The following is a 19,804-nucleotide window of genomic DNA, read 5'->3' on the forward strand; positions in this document are numbered from 1 at the left end:
TTTTTGTTTTTTATTAGTTCTGCCTCTGCCTCTCATTCAGTAGCCCCCCGGAGGCTCTTCTCCGTGCATATGTGTGTCGAGGCGATAAGGGAATTGGCAATTTTGTTTATGCCGCTAATTATATGATTCTACGGTTGCTGTTCGATGCGTATTGTCCTTGCTTCCTGGTAGCGCTCTGATCTGCTTGCTTCATCTGCTTCTATTTTCATCTACCTCCTCAATCACTCTTGACAGTTGGCCAACACTGAATGGTGACCCTTCTGCCGGTGCCGCTAGAGTTGTCTCCTTGGAGGGGAAGGTGGTGTGCTTGCTCAGGAGACAGGAACAGCTGTGAAGAGCTTTCACTTCATTATCACTCATTCCTTTTTTTGCTGTTATTTGCTCATTCTCCTTTGCATATGGAGCTGCATGTTTTTCCTGTTAAAGGAAAGTAGGAAGCGATCCTTTATCTTTGACAACTCCGAACACAAATGCAGTAATTGTCAGACTCTCATGCAGCGAGAGTGAGAAAAGGGAGGGAGAGATGGATGGATGGAGGGGGTGGAAAGAACTGTGAGAGGGAGGGTGAGCGTGTGTGTGCATATCTGCAAGCGTGTGAGAGAGAGAGAGCGCAATGTTCAATACTCGGAGCATCTAGACATTGTGCCGGGTGGGAGAAGAGACAATTAAATCCACAATCCAGAAAAAGAACTGACACACGGATTAAACACAGAAGGTTTGTGCTCTTTTTCAGCCTCGACATGGAGTGTGGATTGTGCGTGCAAGTCTGAAAGTTCTCTGGGATGCAAGCGCTCGTGGAGGATGAGCTAAGCGGAGCGGTGCACGGCAGGATTCTTCGAGGTTGGAGCGCAGCTGCTGCCTCCAGCCACTGACGGGAGGACCTTGCAAGAGAAAGAGACCTGCCTCTGTTTCTGTCTCTCTCTCTCTCTTTTTCCTTTCTCAGTCTTGCAGAGATAGGCAGCATCCCTCAGACTTAACACTGAAAACAGAAGACGTTCAAGGAAAATCAAATAACGGAGAAGGAAAGGACGGGATTATAAAAGCAGGGAGTAATTAAGGGAAATCTGAAGCAAGGACAAAAAAAGAGTTTGTCAGAAAGGCTCTTGTGTTTGTTGCTTTGAGAGGGCTAAACTGAAGAGATTTGGGTCGTGCATTGCTTTGCTTCAGCCAGCCTGTGGAGTATAGGATCACAAATAGCATTTCAAGGTAAGATGTTAGTCAAGTTCGATGTCTTGCATGTGCGACCAAGTGCGATTCAGGATTGAGAGAGCTGAGATTACTGTTCCGCAACGACTGCTGAAGAGGAAATGAGGGGGGGGGGAATGTAAGTCAGAGTTGTTTTTTGTGAACTATTTACATAAATGATTCAGTTTAATGAAAGTTTAAGGCTTCGTGAATGTGATGCCATGCATTTTAATTGGTGCTTATGTTAAAAACATGATTTATTCCTTCGCACCTTGGTGGATATTACTAGGGTGTTGGGGGACAAAGGGCATAATTACAGTGCGAGACAGTCCACGTTTTGAGAGGATCCCCCATTCGTCGGAAATAGAGGTGAGGGGTTGGGAGGAGGGTGTTAACACCAGCTATATGTAATTTTGAGGGGGAATATTTAAATCTACACCTTAAGATGCTCTCGCAACTTTTACAGTTGACGACTAACTGATTGTTGTCATTTTTTTTTCTTTTCCTTGGACCTGAGGTAATTACTTTTGCTGTCACTTCTCCCACGAGTTCAGCCGCGGCTCCTTCGCACAAAGCAATTTGGTGGCCGTCTTCTGACCACGTTTTAGAAAGGAGGGGTGCGAAAATGCAAACAGAGATTGAAGGCGTGATGGAGGGAGTTTGACAGCCTCATATCTGTGCGGCTGCTTCACGCAACTGAGGACAGATGGAGAGGGGGCAGAATATTAATTATTTTTTTATTTATTTTTTTTTTTTTTGCAGACTGAAGGACAGGCATTCAGGTTTGGGCGTGAATGTCCCAGAGCTTCGTCGAGGAGCGTGTGCGCGCTCCCCTGACGGTAGTGGACAAGTGGCCCCCTCCTTTGTAGGAGGGACTGAAATATTTATGATCGCATGCACATCCTGTCTGCCCTGAAATATTTAAAATAATTGAATAATAAATAACCCTAGCTGTTGAAACTGGCCCCTCTGTTATCCTGTCCATAGTGATGATTCTGTCCGCTTGTGTTACCGGTACGCCCATGACTTTGCCTGTAGATAAAAAAGATTAGGCGGTCTGTTAATGCGTGGAGTTTACAAAGGAAGTATCTGAATGTGACAGAATGATTCTCATTATATGAATGTTGGAGCAGAGAAAGGCATCGATTTTCACAGTTATATGAATGCTTTGGAAATATGATGAACAATCTATCTTGACAGTAACACATGGCTGAATACAATCCGATTGAGAGAGAAAAAGAAAAGCGAGAGGGTGATGTCTATGTGTTCTAAGTCTTTTGATGTTTTATTGAGAGCTAACTGGGCACAGTCCTTGGATCTGCTGGTTTGTGTTTGAAGAGCTCTGAATTTGTCTTCTTGTTTTACAGTCGCATTTCTTAGCTTTTTGTATGCACACTCACAATCATTGGCATGTAGAGTCTAGATTAGGATGTATAGAATAAACTTTTCCATACTTCTTCCATTCAAACAATCTTTAATTGTGATTTTGCTAAACGTATAGTACAATGAATGTACAAATAGAGTAATTGCTATGCGACAGCAGTAGCGTAGTCTGCCTGCCTGCTGTTATGAAACAGGCCTTCGAGGGTCTTGGATGGAAATGAGAATGCACCGGCGGATGTAGTCACAGAAAAAACCTTTCGCTGCATTGCCAGGACCGCTTGTTCCCAGTGTAGCCAGATGCATCAACAAACGTGCCATTGTGAGGAGGTTTGCCACTGTGTGAAGCTGAAGCTCAGCCATGCCTGAAGGTGCTTTCATGGCCATCTCGATAACTTTGTATGTTAAATGTGTTTGATGGTGGAAAAGATTGGGTCAGGGGATGACAGATGTCCTGTGAACCTGAATGTAGAAGGCAGGGTCACTGCGATGCACTCCGAATGCACAAAGATGCTTTGATTGTGTACATGATTGAATTTCTTCAGTCCAAGGTATGTCGCTTCGTTCTGGATACACAGAGAATTGCACTGAGTAATGAAAAGGTATTTCTTTTCAGTGCTCTCATAAACAAGCTTCGACACTGACTGCCATTACAAACATGATGTCTCAATTGCACTACTGTGAGGCCAGATACATACTAAAAGAAGAGCTAAATCCAGCCTAAGGTTTGCTGGACTTATATAGTTTAAGCTGCATCTCCCTGCATCACCAAGCTGGTATTTAGCTGGTTTAGCCAGTCTGGCAGGCTGTTAAGTGCCTAAAACCACTCTAAAACCACCAAAACAGACCATCTTAGGCTGGTTTAATCTCATTTTGGCAGGATGGACAACACATTGCAAATGTGCAGTCTTGTTATGGATGCATACCGTGCAATCGTGCGTTTCTTTGCTGGTAAAAACCTCAGTACTCAAGGGGGCGATAGAGTTATCTTCAAATGTCTGTCATTAAACCAAATTTTCTTTGGTTTATAATAAATATGACTTTAAATATGACTATATGCTTACATTACAGTTTGGCAGGTGTTTTCATTTAGAGCAGCTTGTAATGTATTCATAGTGTATTTTTTTTTATTTGTTTCCTAGGGATCGAACCTGTGACCTTGGTGTTGATAGCATCATGCTATAATGTACAAATTATACCAAAAGCTACAGGAACCAATTGCAATATCTAGAATGTATTTTTAAAATATGTATTTTAAGATTCTATTCAGATTTGTTCTGCCATTAGTGGTAGAAGTAGAAGCGGACATTTTAAGACAGCTGTAGTGGCCAACTCTGAGACTGCAATATTACAAATTGCATTGACACATTTCAGAATGCAACAATGTATGGTAGAATTTGCATAGGTAGGAGTATTTTTGTATTTTCAATTTTTTTTTTTTTTTTTTGAAGTTGTAAATAAAGAATTTACGTCAAAGGGAGACCAACAAGGTTAAATATATAATCCTTCAAAAGCTCTTGCTACCTGAAAGAGATGATTCAGCCTTTGTAACTATATTTATAGCGAGTCCATTAAGAGATTAAGAGGAAAAAAAAATCAGTGCTCATTGTTCTGTCAACATTTGTTTTCTGTAGTTTGGAGACCATGACCTTTAGCGGAGTGACTCTTATCTTCTCACGAGAGAGCTTGGATGACTCTGTCACAGGACTTCAGATCATTAGTGCACATCAGGGTGATGTTATGTTGGCTCATGCTGCCTCATTGCCGCCAGTCTAAATAACAGGAAAAAAAGTTCTAAATTGGGCACTGGCCCCATCTGCCATCTTTCAGTGTTGTTGTTTTGATCTCTAAGGCAAGTGTTGACCATTGAATGACCGGAGAGATGTATTGCACATAGACTAATTTTAGCATGGATCTGGCACTGCTGCTCCTCCATTGATTGTTACACCCTCTGCTTTGTGTCAACATAAACATATTTATCAATGTATTCATATAACACATCTGGATGGTATATACAGACAGATGGTGGCACTAATCCTCAAGGGTCCCTAAAGTCTGGTGGAAAACAAGATGGCAGTGTGCACATGACGTTAGTAAAGTTCTGCCAAATTTTGCAAAGCGTTTAAAAATACTTTAGATGATCTTCTTAATAAGGACTTGTTAAACAGTGGTAAAATGTGTTAATATACACTGCCGTTTATTAATGTTATATTGTAACAGTAATATTGTGAAATATTTTAAAAGAACTGTTTTCTATTTTAATATATTTTAATATGTAATTTATTTGTGTGATTACCAAAGCTGAATTTTCAGCATCATTACTCCAGTCTTCAAAATCACAGGATCCTTCAGAAACATTTTAATATAGAAAACAGTTCTTGTTTCTTAATATTTTTGCTGAAACAGTGATACACAATATTTAAAAAAATATGAATTTTATTTATATGCAGATAATAAAGCAGCAACAATAATAACAAAATATTTAATTGATTAAAAATTGGATACATTAAATTACCATAATACATCCTGTTAAATTGTACTGATCACTTCTGCTAAGTTTTTACAAAATTTCCTATCCAGTCCTTTACGTTAATAGTTTTGCATATTGTTTGGCTTATGCAGTTCATGGTAATATTTTTACATTTTAATGTTTTATTATGTTAACCAATTCTGGTACAGTGTTAGCTCTCCCCTTGATGTCTAATCTAACATTTTGGTTCTAAAGCAAAACATTAAGAATTGCTGTTTAAAACCACGCTGATGCGTTGTGAAGCATTTGTTTCTTTGTGATAAAGCTCTCGTGGATAAATTGTGCTCTTCCCTTCTTTTTCTTTTCCGCATTTCTCTTTGTTAGACCTGTATTGCCTCATGCTGTATAATGAAGACCTTAAGAAGTCAAAGAGTTTCAATTAAATGACACAGACAAAGTCTGCCAAGTCTTCCAGGGTCTATTCCAAACTGAAACATGTTGCCTGTAGCAATGCAAATTTAAGAGGATGTCTTCCATCCTGTTTCAGCCCCAGTCCTGTGATGTGAGGGGTGCTTAGGGGAATGGATGGTGTGGCATGACATGGTTTGATGGTTGTTACACAGCCTGAGAAGAGTGTAGCAAAGGGTGGAGGGCAATGTCAGCAGGTGCTCAGGGGAATGAATGGACGCCACTGGCTCTAGAGGGGTGGATTAGGACCGATAGTGGTTGACAGGGACCCTGACACCCATTTCACCTTTGCAGTCATCCTTCCATGGCGCTGGTGGACACAGGCCACCTCAAGTTTTTGAGTCTGAGTTGACACCAAGCATTAGCGAGGGTTCAAATGGGTAACATGATGAAGAAGTATGGAAGAAAAAGAGGGTAGCTGTAGGTGAGGAGAGGAAGGGAGAGAATCTGAGGCGGAAGTCAGTCTGCCTCAGGTTCTGCTGTATAGAGAGGGCTCTCATCTGACCTTCACCTAAGGTCATTCGCCTTCTGTATCATTCTGAATCAATGTTTCAGAGTTTCTGAACTGTTAGGCGACACTACAATGTAAAATGACATGTCATTTATTTGAAGTGAATTTTATATTGCTCTAATTGGAAATCACGGCCTGGGTTTTAAAACTTTTTATTGTTCGGTTTGTCAAAAAGCAAATAAAAATAAATAAATTTTGTTTAAATAGTAATTTCGCTTGACACCAGCACACATATATCTAGCTTTACTGACTGCAGAAATTAATGTGTTTATTTCTGTTTCTTATTTCAAAGTTGTTTTTATTTATAGTAAACTAAATTAAACATTGACTAACATAATGAAAATTCTATTAAAGCTAATTTAGCATTTGTTCATGGTGAAAATAAGTTGTAAAAAGCCCTAAAAATATATTGACCTACATTAAGTAACATTGGTTTATGTAATAAATAAATAAACTAAGATTGAACGGTCCAATTTTTTGGAAATTTTAAAAGCAGAAATGTGAAGCTTATCTAAAAGCACTTATTTAATGTATTATTTGAGCTGTAAAGTCAATCTCAATATATTTACATTTTGGGATTTAAAGGGGACATATCATGAAAATCTGACTTTTTCCATGTTTAAGTGCTATAATTGGGTCCCTGGCGCATCTACCAACCCAGAAAACGTGAAAAAGGATGACCCAGTAACTTTGTTTTGGTAAGCCTTTCTCTGCAAGCATACAAAAAATAATATTATTTACGTTATAATATTACCGCCCCTTAATTTCCACGTTTCCACTCACAGCGCCACCATTTTGTTTTCGCAAAGCTGCAGATGAAGAAAATGTAAGTATTTTTAAGTAATGCGATGTGTTTCTTCAGTTCAGGCAACTCCACTTTCTTTGTGCTTTTTCTTAGCCTCCATATGCTCTATTACTTTATGCTAGCACAAACAGAAGTTGTGTTGGACAGAAATGTATGGGTGTTGCTTATGACTCACCCACAAAACAGCTTAGACTACTAATGTGATTTCATTTTATGCCAGACTGCTTTACAAACGAGGGTCAATTCAACGCTGGATTTGCACAAAAGATTAACATAACGGCACATGCTAGTCGATGAGTTGAATCAACTCCACAGCAACATCATAAATTTATCCACTAAACATTCAGAAACGTCCAGTTGCAATCTAAAGGTTGTAACTTCTTCCTGAGTCTCTCCATCAGTGTCCGACTCCGTTTGAACAATGAAAGGCTGAACACCATTACTGACAATCTTCATTTTGGGAATCTCGCTGCGTGAGATTCTCCAGCTTTGTTGTTTTTGAGCAACTGAAATGCGAGCTGTTAAAGCTCCGTCCACTTTTGGAAAGCGGGCCAGGAGCAGCAGCTCATTTGCATTTAAAGGGACACAAAAATGGTGTGTTTTTGCTCACACCCAAATAGGGGCAAATTTGACAAGCTATAATAAATGATCTGTGGGGTATTTTGAGCTGAAACTTCACAGACACATTGTGGAGACACCAGAGACTTATATTACATCTTGTGAAAAGGGGCATAATAGGTCCCCTTTAAGGCTTTATGTAGTCATTGTAAATTTGGATAAGTTTATACAGAAAAGATTAGTGTTTTTAGTTCACACTAAAATCATATTAACGCATATTTTTGTGTTTTGTGGCGATACTATTGAAAGGTCGACCCTTTCAATAGTATCGCCACAAAACACAAAAATATGCGTTTTAAAGGAAGAGTCCACCCAAAAGTGAAAATTTTGTCATAATTTACTCACCCATGGAGTTACAAATCTATATTATTTATTTCTTGTGCTGAACACAGAGATATTTTGAAGAATGCTGATAACCCAAAAGTTTCAGTTCCCATTTAGTGCCATTGTATTTTTTTGTCCATACAATGGAAGTCAATGAGAACCAAAATCTCTGTGTGTGTGTATGGCCACTCCACAGAAGGTCATTCTGGTTTGCAATGACGTGATTTTCGTTTTTTGGGTGGACTGTCCTAACATTCTGTCCTTACAGATTGACCCCATTCACGTCTATTGTAAGTACCTCACTGTAAACCCTATTTTTCTTTTTCTTTTTTTTTTCAGAAAAGAATGGACAAATCAAAATAAATGTTTGTGGTAATCAATGTTATGTGATAAGTGTTGTCCATTACACTTAATTTGTATTGAACCTGGACTATTCCTTTAAAAATACACAATCTGATTTAACATAGATCTTGTCATGCCCTAAATATCTAAACCCATTTTCTCCAAGCAGATAATCAGAACATGGTTTGTGAATGCTTTGTTGCATGGTTAGCGAGAATGCAAACAGACACGGCTGTCTACACTTTCACTGACTTGATAATTACATTTCTACCATACATTGATCCAGAGAGAGAGAGAGAGCGAGAGAGTGTCTCATGGCAGATGCACATTCATGATGCTTGTAACAAGGGCCCAAAATGCAATTAATTGAAAATGGACCATAAAGCAGCACCCCTCCATGCTTAGATGTAATATTGGCTAATATGCCTAAACTCATCCAATTAACCAATCCATAATGATGTTGTTTGTGATAGTAGATGCATTTCATTAATAGGGAAGCAATTATTGACACTAATCATTTGAAACAAATGATGGCAACTGGGGTTTTGACACGGTCATTCTCCTGTTGGGCTGAAAGCATAGCATAGGCTTGTGAAATTGGCAAGTTGAATACCTTTTTGGCAACAACATGAATATGATACAAATTCTAAAAAATAAAATGCTTGAAGATTATTAAACATATCTCAAATTAAATTAAATCTTCAATTTTTATGTACCTTAATGTTTATATATATATATATATATATATATATATATATATAATTATTATGAATATAAGCCTTTATCACTTTACATAAAGGTTGTAGTAAAAAGAATAAATAATTTAATTAATTCTAAAATAAATATTTGCGATATGTACATTTTAAATGAAACAGAGAAACGGAAAAATGGAAATGCATTAGTGTTTAGTGTTACATCTTATCTGTTCTGTTACAAATGATGTTGTTTGATATACAGTATATATATATATATATATATATATTTTTTTTTTTTTTTGAAAGAAGTATCTTATGCTCACCAAGTTAATTGTTAATCAAAAATACAGTTAAAACAAAAACATTGTGAAATATTTTTACAATTTAAAGTAATTGCTTTTTATTTTGATATTAAAAATGTGATTTGTTCCTTTGATGACAAAGCTGTTTGCAGCATCATTACTCCAGTCTTCAGTGTCACATGACTAATATGCTGATTTGCTGCCCAAGAAACATTTATTATTATTATTATTATTATTATTATTATTATTATCAATGTTGAAAACATTTAACATTTTTGTGGAAACAATGATACCATTGAAACATTTGTGGTAAGATAAAAAATAATAATAATAAATTAATAATTGTATTTATCAAGCATGGATTAAATTGATCAAAAGAGACAGTGAATGAAGAAATTTATAATGTTACAAAAGATTTATATTTAATACATTTAATAAATGCAAATAAATGCTGTCCATTGAACTTTCTATTCTTAAAAAAATGCTGAAAAGCATCACCATTTCCACCAATAAAATGCATGTATATATGTGTGTGTGTGTGTGTGTGTGTGTGTGTGTGTGTGTGTGTATATATATATATATATATATATATATTTTTTTTTTTTTTTTTTTTTTTTTTTTGATGATGAAATAAATACAGCCTTGGTGAACATAAGAGACTTCTTTCAAAAATAAAATTGTAATGTTTCCAAACTTTCAACAGGTATTGCATATGTATATATTATGATATCCTTAACATTATTTACATTTTTAAATTTAAAAAAATATTTAAATATAATAATGTGGTCACTTCCAGTCACATTTTCTGTTCTTATTTTTATGGATAATCTGTGTTTGAATATGGAAAAACTTTTTTGAACAGAGCTCAGAGTATTACAATTCTTATTAGCTAAAGGCTAATTATTTTTGCCAGAATTTAATAAACAAACACAGAAGGAGCAATGATGCATACATCTTTATGAATGGTGGGTGTTCCAATTCTGTAGAAATCAGCAAATCTTTCTGTGGAGCTCTCTGTGTGTAGATTTGGCATGGGCTTGGTCAGTGGATTTGTTAGTATCAGCTGTTCTGGAGTAGTTTGATGAATGTTCTCTCTTACTTCACCTCCTTGGTGAACCTTTTATTTAGATTATTGACCAGCTTGTGCTTCAGAGGCCAGAAAACTGCTGCATGTGTTCTATTAGGGCACAAGGCTCATCCATACAGTTAACAATTTAAGCTGAGACATGGCATAGACCAATTGACTAGCCTGGGGATATTAAGTCTTACTCAGCAGAGAGGATTAAGGCAAGGTTACAAATACTGGGTACTGGTGCTAATGCAATAATGAAATAATAGAGTTTATATACTGAACTTGAAAACAACAGTTTTATTGGTTTGATGCCTCATAAAAATAGTGTCTATACATTTAAACTTAATCAAACTCAATTGAATCTGTTCAATCAACACATCACTCCCTTATCTATTCAGTTATGCACAGCGTAGAGTTCACGTAGGCACTTCAGATGACACGCTCTGCTGAGAGATGTTTAACTAGGGACAAGAGTGGTGTGTTAAATTTGAAAATGGCTTCTTGTTTAGAGAAAGGTTTCCTGAGGGAGGTCATGAAGATGTCATTCCATTCCAGCTCAAGCACCTTCAGAAACACTTGGGTTAATGTTTGCCAACCTTGGATTTGACTGCATATTTGTTGTCATTCATGCCAAAAGGTATTTTCAGTTAATAAATAAAGAAATAAATATATTGTCAGTTTTGGATGTATGGACCAAAATCGAGGGCTGGCAAACCCACATTAGTCCATACAGAAAATACAAACCCGCAGAGATCGGTGGTACACAACAGTGTTCAAACATTATCAAAATGCACTGGCTTTTTCATGATAGAGCATTCTTGCTGTGTTTTAACTTGCAGGATTAGATGCGCTCTGGATGTTAATACGTCGTTCGAGAGGCTTGGGAACAAAGCCACAGCATCTAAATGATGACCTTTACCTCGGCTCGAACAAGCAGTGCTCTCATTGTCAACATATGTAATTTCTACCCTTGGATGGCAGCGCAGCACGGAATTATAAATCAATGAAGGCTGCATTACTGAGGATCCCCAGGTCCCTGTGTCTAGCCGAGGATAGAATCATGGGCGGTGGGGGTCGTACGGAAGAGGATGTGGGGGAAAGTGGCAGGGAAAGACTTCCTGGGGATGCCGATGTTGTGTCCAGCTCACAAAGCTGCGGTCCACCACTGGCAGGGATCCAGAGGGGAGCCAGGGAAGAAAGAGGCTCTTATCGAGCTCTTACAGAAAGAGAACAGCTATTTAGTGTGTTTATGAGCATAAGTGTGTGTGTATTTGTAATCTGCTAAATTTTAATAATATATCAGTTTCTTGTCCTCTAAATTATTACCGTAGCTGTGTCATTTTTTGCAACAAATAAACTGCATGAATTTTATTTTATTATAGACATTTTACCAGTGACAGATTTTTTGGAGGGCTCTTTAGAGCTTGAAATGGATTTAGTTATTCACACTGTTTTCTGCCTTTCACATTGGTTCAGAAACCTTGATCAAAGATAGCAATAGGCTGAGCCATTGAGATAAATGGGGATGCTAATGGATAGGCTTCTCCAAGAATTATACTGTATTGTACACCAAGGGTCTTCAACCGGGGGTCCACAGCAAAACCGCAGGGGGTACGCCAATTAATGTTTGATCACAAATAATAATAATAATAATAATAATAATTAAAACATCACAAAGTCAAATTTAAATATAAGCACCCTCAAACGAAAGCAAGAGTACCCTCAGTTGATATAATATTGGCGAAACAGATTTGGCAAATTCACTTTACAATGTTTTTGCAGCAGTGAGAAATATAGCCAATCACAGTCATGTTTGTTGATCTCTTGAGTGCAGTGGCCAATCAGAGGTGTTTAATTTAGTCAGAATCCACTCACCGCTCATTTTTTTTTTTTTTTCAAGTACTGAGATGGGTGACACTGACAGCTTTTTAGTGATTTTAAACAGAGTGGCCTTTGCGCGATTTTGAGGCTATAAATAATCCATTGAATAAAAGTTTTGTATTTCATGCTGCTAAGAGGACCGATGTCCAATTACATGCATTTCGAAGGTGACCTCTAAATGCGGGATTCACTCGCGAAATTGCAATTGGCATAGTGATAACTAGCAGGGGCAAAAATATGGCATGTCAAAATAAATAAGCACGATGTAAATGCAGACTACAGGGATGCAAACTTGTCACCTTGTTGTCCAAAAAAAACAAAAACAAAAACAAAACACAGCCTCCTCCTGGCTTCGAAAGTACAGTGCTCCTGGGAAGAGTGAATAGGACTGAAGAGAGCCATCTCTGGGGAAATTTACACTAAGGCATGCGGCTTAGCGTAAATATCTCTAAAAGTAATCTCTTAAAGTTTATGATAACCTTAATTGGCTTAAATATGTTGTTAATTAGTCTGACATGGCTGACTTGTTTTGATTTAACGTTGTTAGCATTATTTCCACCTAATCTAATGCTACTTACATTACCATTTTGCCAACGGATACAACTTTAGTTGAGCTCTATTATATTATACTATCATAAACGAAACGTAATTAAACAGTTTGTTTTTACACAAGATGTTCTGTACAATTTCATAATGACAGGGTTTGAAATTAACACCCGTCAAATGCGGGTGTGTAACAATGTCAAATCACTAGGAAATTTGATGGGTTATGTTTCACAAATTATGTTCACTCAATTTGCGAAAAGTTTATGTAATCAGTGCAGGTTTAGCGCACATACTAAACTCGTGTCAATATGAACATTAAATATAGCCGAACTGCAGTTCACCTGCGCATTTCTGGCTTACTTCAACACAACCGTCACTATAAGTAACAATTAAAAGCATTCCAGTCACTCCAATAGGCATCTGCATGAGATTCAAATAAGGGTGATTAAAGCTCCCCACAGATATTTCACTCATGTTCAAGTTTGTCACGCGAATTTGCCAGGCCTACCAACAGAAAGCTTACCAAATTATCTTGCATTCCTCATCTGGCAGTGAAACTAGCTCAGGAGCTTACTAAATTAGCTTTATCAGCCTCTTAGATAAATAGAACCCATATTTATTTGATAATTATTGCTTTTTACCTTTTACGCATTTTTCCCCATAGCTTTTTACCTACCACCTTTTTTCTACCTTTCCACCAGAACTGTTTTCCATTTTAACACCATTTAACCTCATGCACTTTTAAAAGGATATTTGTTACTCTGTAAAACAATTATATTGAATATTTTAAGTGCAAAGTCTTACTTGCCCTTGAATATTTATCTCACCAACTGCAGCCAAATTCTGAGTCACCCTGACTCATACTGGCTGTGCTCCAGTACTGCAGACGCTGTGCAGAGCACGTTCCTTACTGTACCTGTAAAAAACGAAGCTGATCATTTCTAAATCTCCCAGCTGGGATAGCAAAATGCATCAAGCTGCATTCGGCGGTTGCTGGAATGCTCTTATACAGGTCCCAAAGGCACCTGTCACTGATTTATGTGACAATATGGCGCTATCAGTGCACAGTGAAATATGACTAAATAAAGTGAGGACCCATCCATTACTCCCCAAGAGTGTCCTGCATGCTGCATATTTGATAGAAATGTTGTCTTTGAATAGCATTCCTCAGCAGGAATTAGTCCCAGCGTTTCTCAGAAGATTATGAGGACTACCTAAGTTGTGGCAGTCATATTCCCACTGAGACTCTGCTGTCGGCCTTTCTCGATTCTGAAAATCCCTACCCACCAAAAAAAAAAGGACCATAAATTATTCATTCCTTCAATGTGCCCACCCTCAGATCAATGGGAACTCAAAAACCATCTACAAAGGCATTTGGCTTTAGGCCATATTTGATCACTTCCTAGCCACACTCTCTCTCTTTTTTTTTTTGTCCCAGCCCAAGGAGACTTCATTATCTCCAACTGTTTGTATGCTATTGTTGAAAGAACAAGAGTGAGGCATTCAAAAAGTGGGGAAAGGGTGGAAAAATCTTTGATGAGACATGAATCTAGACAGATGTTGGTACAAGCTTGTTAGGAGGACAGGAGAGCGATAGAGGGAAATGAAAACAGAGAGAGAGAGAGAGTTCGTCTTCTCTGTGGGAGCTTGCCAGAAAGTCATGCATGACAATATGAGCAGCCTGCACCCTGATCATATTAGATGGGGCTTAAAAGATGCAGTGAAGTGATCAAGCCTTTGCTTTTTTCCATTGCTGCATTTGGCACATTGACTGGCGGCATCACATCTGTTATGAATCACCTCACCTCCAGGCTAAAATGAACTGGGTAAATCTCACAAAAACAAGTCCAGGTCACCCCCACCCAAAAAAACAAAGACATTTGAATGTGCATGAGGGAAAATAAAGCCTGTTTATAGCACCATTAAGATGCCGCCTTTCTGTTCCATTTTGCTGATTGAATGCAAGAATGCGTCCTTTGTGAATTAAATCAGCCAGTACAACAGATACTATCTTGATATATAATTTAAATGTATTTGAATATGTTTATTGCACTTTCACTACAATAATAAGAATGTTTTTGTTGTTGTTGTTGTTAATGTTTTTTATTATTTTGAGAATTTGTGGGTAAAATATTTTGAATTATCATGACAGCAAGGTCACAATTCAAACACATTCAATGGTCCCAAAAACAAGCTTAATTTTCTTTAAGTGCAGTATTCATATTTCATATTTCTGTCTTTTGATTTGCGGTGAAGTGTGACTGGGAGATGCTCTTGACAAGTTTCGTGAGATTCACCCTTGTGTGAACTTTGATACTCTTTCTCCAGGCATAATTTACGCTTTTAAGTTCTTAAAAGTCAGTTAGTCAGCATTCTCTGTAAGCCCAAAAGATCATGTTTTGTATTCAGCTACAGCATTTGAGATTGACTCTGAAATAAGAACCTTACCACCCCACACTGTTCCCGTATAAGTGAAAAGTGGGGAACTGTACGTTTCAGATGTCATTTTGGCCCTGGTAAGCTCAAGCTAACAGCAGGGCCATTCTTCGCAGTGAAAAACACAGATTTCTGTTCTCGCTCACAGTCTTTGGCTGTTTCCTCATTCTTTGCAGCCCCAGATGGCCAGGGCAGACGCCCAAGACTCACCCAGGAAAAGAAGTCTCATCCTCCTCTAGTTCTGCTGCGTTTATATAAGGTGCCAAGCAGACCTTCTCTCATTTGCCAAAACGTGGAGGTGCTGCTGATTGGCACAGCCAAGTCCAACTGCGACTGGAATTGATGGGTGTGGTTGAAGGGCAAGATGGTGCAGCTAAATTTAGATCAAAAGATTCTTTGTCACCACATGCTGCAAAGAGAGATGAGTCAGCTCGAGTGTCTTTCTGCAGAATTAACATAATTAAACAATGGATCTGGCAGAATCCTCATAAAGAAGGTGAATATGTCATTATTTACTTTAAAGCTTTCGGATTTGCATTCACACTGCAACATTCATTAGGCATCACCATTTAAGGTTATTAGCAACTGGCAATTAAAATAGTAAATGTTGCTGTTGTTGACAATATTTAAATGAGATGTTTAAAAATTACACTTGTGGAAAGCTCGTCAACAAAAATGCCTCGTTCAGACTGTCAATCCAAATCCAATTTTTGTGCATTGGAATCCAGTCATTTTTAGCAAGTGTGAACTGCAAAAAAAATAACTTTTTTTTAGAAATCTGCTTTGAGCTACATTCATATGTGGTTTGAAATCCTATTCAAATCACATTTCTGGAAATCCATTTCAGTCTGACAGCTCTATTCGGATATCGTACGGTTTATGTAACTTTCTCATGGCACGTAAAACGTAAACATGTTGTTATAGGAAACATGCTGAAAGTCGCTGCAGAAACAAGGTTGTGTTGTTGCAAGTGCCGAGCTGAAATTTGCAATAGCCTATAAATGGAGAAATGTTTTCAAACTGACGGAGACTACAGCATGGAATAAAGCTGCACATACCAGCCTCCTACGTTTCTGCCGCTGCCTCAGAAGACATAGTAGTCCAGCACGGTGGCTGTTGTTGTTGTTGTTGTTTTTGGCATATGACTTCCAAAGCAATGTCATTGCCATAGAAACTCATGCAAATATATATATATATATATATATATATATATATACACACAGTGGGTGTGGCATCATTTTAAAAAGGGGAATAAAGTGTCCATGGGGATAAAAGTATCCAAATAAACAGAAGATCTGGTGTCCTCACTGTATTGGGGTACGTGAAGTAAAGGAAGTGTTCAGATGGGTTGGCCCAGGTAAAGAGGGCGGGGTCCCGGCGGCCTCACACGCTCCCCTCTTCGGTCCAGGGTGTAAGGGGTGGCAGCTTCTCCAACGGCTCATCTTCCCAAGGGCCATGGCGCTTGAGGAGCAAGGCAGCCGGGCCATTCTCAGCCTGACAGCGGCGACGCATGCATCCTTGCAATGGCAAACTGGTCTGGCTGCTCTATGCTATCATGGCGCAGGAATCCCTCCCCGCTCCCCTCCTAGACCTGGGCGGACACCAGCGTGCATGCACAGGGAAAGAGAACGGTTTCTTGAGAAGCGCACTTGGCTTTTAACAGCGGCGGTGATGAGGCTTCATTCTATTCAGGTGTGCCTCAACACATTCCACCAGTTCTGGATGTTTCAGCGCCCCTCCTCACCCACTCCAGTTGGGAACCCGGTAATTTAAGGGACAGGGTGGACCTGATAATAAGTGGAAGGCAGTCGATCCGTCGTCCGAAGATCTGTGAATGGACAACTGATTGAAGTACCATCTTTCAGATTAGTATTGGAGAGTCCCAATGAGCAGTCACCCAGGGAGGCGAATTTGCAGGAAAAGGCTATATTTGCTGCCTCATTAGGAGGGGAAGGAACGGGGTGTCGCCATGGTTAATTGAAGCATCAAGCTCCTGGCATGTGTCTCTCCCCGTCTGTCATTCAGCAGGATGAGGATAAAAATACCCCTAGTGTTATAGAATGAGCTTTCATTGAATGAGTCTGGCAGACTTTTAGCCTGATTTCAGTCAGGCCAAGAGGAATCGCCTCCTCTGTCATGACAGGAAAGATTTATGACAGAGGCTTCATTTATCCCTACAGTACTATGAATGAATGCCCATGTTTTAGGCCAGCCTAGTTTTCCACAGCCCTGGCCCCAGGTTTTTTGTTTCTTGTTTGAAATGTGTTCTCCTTGGTTGGCAGTGGCCCAAGCACCACCAACATATGCTAAGGTCAGGTAACCTTGCACGTACCCATGTGATGGAAGAGGAAAAGTGAAAAAATGCTTTCATTAGCTACGAACTAGGTCACTTTGAGAGCCGAGCAAAGATGGAGAGGAAGATAATGCTGGAAGAAGACAGGGAAATTCTCTCTGTGCAAAAACAGCATCATAATGACCTTTGTGTTTTTATCATCTTTTGTGTTCCTCAGAAGAAAGTCATACAGGTTTGAAACAACATGAGAGTGAGTAAACGATCATCTTTGGTTAAAATATACCTTTAACTATCCCGGACCTGAGTAAATGAAAATGAATGTATTCAGAAATGTTGCACACTTTATATGAAATCGTATATGCATCACATCATGAATGATGAAAAATCCTGCAAACTTACTTGACCCTTCAGAATTTGACACCCTTCAGTGTGTGCGCGTGTGTTTTCGTGACATCAGGACACAAATTTGTATAATGATGTGGGAATGACATAGGTATTACAAGGAGTGACTTATGAGGACATTACCCCATGTCCCCATTTTTCAAAAGGCTTATAAATCATACAGAATGAGTTTTTTTGAGAAAGTAAAAATGTGCACAGTTTCCTGTGATGGGTGGATTTAGGAGTAGGGGTAGTGTAGGGGGATAGAAAATACAGTTTGTACAGTATAAAAACCATTACGCCTGTCCCCACAATTCACAAAAACAAACCTGTGTGTGTGTAAATGATGACCACATTTTCATCTTTGGGTAAACTATTCCTTTAATGTGTAAAGTAAGATGTGCGATTTATACTTCCTTAAAAATCATTGATTTAAAGATCTGCTTAGACATTTAAAAAAGGCTTGAGTAAATCTTTCAAAGCAAATTCATCATGAAGCAAAATGGCTGAAATCAAGTGGAGTGGTGGATAATACATCTGAACTCAAAGCTTTTGTTCACACTGCACACAAATCCAATTTGGTTTTTAAAATCAGATCTGTAATACTGACTGCCCGCACTGTCATTTTGTAAGAGATGAAATCAGATCTGTTTGTTCAGACAGTGTATGTAGTCAATATCTGGTGCATCTACATCTGTTGCTATAATAATGATGTAAGTGTCAGCAAGAGGCTTTCTCATACAACAACTGAGAGCTGTCAGTGTGGAAATGTTGCCTCTGCTCATGTCTATCATCTCTGCTGTTCTGATCTTGAGGCACATGACTGAGGAATTCTACCTATTTACGCATAAACTGTGTCCAAAACCACTGACACATTCACTTATTATTTACTACACAGTGAATGTCTCACAGTTCACTATGAGCTAAGCCAAAATGAGTGTATTCAGACATTTTGCACACTTTCTATGACATTGCTTACACGTCACAACCTGAATGATGAAAACAATCTGATTTGACCCTTCAGACTGGCACATTCCAACACATCCGATTTTAAATGCATTACCACATGACAATAAGATTGTTAAACCTTCATTTAGACTACTGACAACTTAAGAGATGTCAGATACTCTACTTGCAGATATTTATGTATTTGTTTGTTTGTTTGCCCTTTTTCTGTTACGTCACTTACACATTATTTGTATTGCACTCACTTGCATTGAATGCAGCCGTTATACTTGGGAATGTACAGTAGGCAATGCTTGCTTTTGTGTTACTTTTAATGCTACAAACAGTCTGGTAGTTTATAGTTATAAACCAAAGTGGTTTGTCATTCTTTTCTGTGTAGGACACAGGAGAGGTGATCTATAATCACCAAACCTGATGTGATATACTTGATCTGCAAATGCAGCAGCTTAAATTGGAAAGTAACCTTGGCTCGCAGATACAGTGGAAGCCATCAGGAGTGGATGTTCCATGATTAGCTTTATCTGTGGCTAAGGTGCACACCTAAGAAGGCAGGCCATGCTGTCTACCGAATCCCACTCCTTATCTCTCCCTCTGCTGATAAGACTTACGGTTACCTTGGCTCCCTCACTGGTATTTATTCCTCAGATGGAGCTTTTATTGAACAAAGACATTCATTACAATAGAGGAACCTAAATCACATTTTTTTTTCACTCTATCTTTGCCCTGCTGGTACCCTTTTGTTTTGCATCTTTTGTGCACAACAGGGATGTAACAAGCCTATTGGAGTGTGCCGCTGGATGTGTGACCCTCTTGTTTTGTGCATATTTGCGCAACAGCGACGTCAACAGCAAAAGCAACTGTTGTTAACATGTTTTCAGGCCAAAGTTTTGTTTTAACAGTGTGTAGAAGGTGCCATGTGTCGCAATAGCTCAGCTAAAACATAAAAATAGCCTTTTTACAGAGCAAATGTGAGAAAAAGTGCACATATTTACAAAGAAAATTGATACTGTACTTGCATACTGCAGTAAGTCACTCCAGCTTCTCTGGAGCATTTGGGGTCAAGTGCCTTGCTCAAGGGCAGAATGTTGCGACTGGCAAACAGGATTAAAACCGGGTCCCAGGGTTGTGC

The 19,804-nt window shown here is 38.6% G+C and overlaps 1 protein-coding gene across 6 annotated transcripts in view; it reads left to right on the forward strand.

Annotated features, from left to right (window-relative positions):
• Positions 1 to 563: 563 nt before the first annotated feature.
• Positions 564 to 19,804, forward strand: part of lingo2 (leucine rich repeat and Ig domain containing 2) — a 270,217-nt gene continuing 250,976 nt past the window's right edge. For 3 of the 6 annotated variants that reach the window (XM_051860039.1, XM_051860038.1, XM_051860040.1), the window contains exon 1: positions 566 to 1,206. The gene's annotated coding sequence lies outside the window, so the exon portion shown is untranslated. Of the gene's footprint in view, positions 1,207 to 1,284; positions 1,325 to 19,804 lie in introns of those variants that run through there. The other 3 variants (XM_051860034.1, XM_051860036.1, XM_051860035.1) reach the window with 2 other exon arrangements.

Source organism: Ctenopharyngodon idella, chromosome 14, assembly GCF_019924925.1.
Source record: "Ctenopharyngodon idella isolate HZGC_01 chromosome 14, HZGC01, whole genome shotgun sequence".
In the NCBI taxonomy this organism is placed as follows: Eukaryota; Metazoa; Chordata; class Actinopteri; order Cypriniformes; family Xenocyprididae; genus Ctenopharyngodon; species Ctenopharyngodon idella.